This window comes from Lactuca saligna, chromosome 5, assembly GCF_052625555.1.
Source record: "Lactuca saligna cultivar CGN05327 chromosome 5, ASM5262555v1, whole genome shotgun sequence".
NCBI lineage: Eukaryota > Viridiplantae > Streptophyta > Magnoliopsida > Asterales > Asteraceae > Lactuca > Lactuca saligna.
In genome coordinates this window covers 11,383,911-11,385,436 of record NC_136421.1, presented here as the reverse complement: position 1 = coordinate 11,385,436, position 1,526 = coordinate 11,383,911, and the positions used below count along the sequence as shown (strand labels likewise).

The 1,526-nt window shown below is 46.3% G+C and overlaps 1 non-coding gene across 1 annotated transcript; it reads right to left on the bottom strand.

The window, feature by feature from the left end:
* Positions 1–874: 874 nt before the first annotated feature.
* LOC144999041 (small nucleolar RNA R71) lies at positions 875–981 on the bottom strand. Its single transcript, XR_013660568.1, has one exon. It is a non-coding gene; the product is annotated as a small nucleolar RNA R71 (small nucleolar RNA).
* Between the last annotated feature and the right edge of the window lie 545 nt (positions 982–1,526).

Below are 1,526 nucleotides of genomic sequence, written 5' to 3'. Positions count from 1 at the left end.
ACCTGTCCATCCTGACTCCCCCTTGACCCACTGAGTTCACTCTTCCCAACTCGGCGAGGCCACTCGCTGAGTGGTCGTGCAACATTCATGCTACTCGTCGAGTCTGTTCTTCGGACTCGGCGAGTCCGTGCCATGCACTGACTCAATCTTGCTCTAAAGGTCAGATCCAGTCCATTAATCCATAGATCCAGTCCCTCCAAGCTTATTTAGCACGTAAAGTCACAATCTTGATGCACATATAACCTCTACATGACCATAAATGATGTTTTTGACTCAAATACTTCAACACAAGGTCAAGGACTACATTTCCACCCATAAAGCTTGATGAGTGAGGCCCTCTAGACCTCTATGGATCCAGATCCATGGTCTCAACTCAAAGAGGGAACCAATGGGCACCAAATCACCCCATAAATGACCACATTAAGCCCTAAATTGCATCAATCTTCACTAAACAGAAAATGGTCCGAAATAATACCTCTAGAGTGATGATCTAAGCTCCAAGTCCACGAAATGGCGGCCTCCTTTGCTTCCTCTTGCCTAGGGTCTTCTTCTTCTTGCTAAACAATACACACAAGATCAAGAATGGCTCTCTTTCCTTCACAAAACGCTCAAGAACTCTAGGGACACTCTCTGGGGGTTGGGTGAGCAAAAATGACGGCCATAAGGCCCTTTAAATAGGCCTCAAACCTGGAGATTTAGGGTTTCATTACACAGCGCAGACTCGCCGAGTCCTTACCCTGGACTCGCCGAGTCCAAGCGCGCACCCACGATCAATTATGCGTCCCTACTCGGCGAGTCTGAGCTCCAACTCGCCGAGTCCCTCTCACAAAATATCAAAATATTGTGATACGTGCCAGATGGGGGTGTTACCGCCAAACTCAAGAAGGCAATAGCCAGCTTTGAGCAACAGACGGGGGAGTCATTATACGAAGCATGGGGGCGGTACAAGGGCTTGCTCAGAAATTTCCCTCAGCATGATCTAAATGTGCAACAAGAGATCTCAATCTTCTATGATGGGGTCAACGTTATGAAGAGACAACTCCTTGACTCTCAAGGACCATTAACAAAGAAAAATCCAAGGGAGGTCAAGGAGTTGATTGAAGAATTCACGAAGCACTCTCGAGAATACCACAACCCTAGGCAAGATGGAATCAAAGGCAGTGGAGTGGCCCAAACTGAAGAAATAGTAGTTGTAATAGCCATGCTGAATAATATGGATCGAAGGATAACACAAATGGATCAGTCAATACATGCCATAAGAGTGGGTTGCGAGAGATGTAGTGGTCCACACTTGACCAAGGATTGCAATGTAGATGAGTTTGGGAACAGGAAAGCTCAAGTGTGCTACTCTAGTGGGGATAAGTATGATGAGGAGTGGAGGAAACCGAAGAAGGAGTGGCTACCATATGAAGAGTATAAGAAGCAAAAAGAAGAGAAGTATAGGCAGACAGGTCGAGGCTTTTATCAAAAGGTGCAGCCACCAGCCGAGAAGAAACCCTACCTAGAGACCATTTTGATGAAGTTTA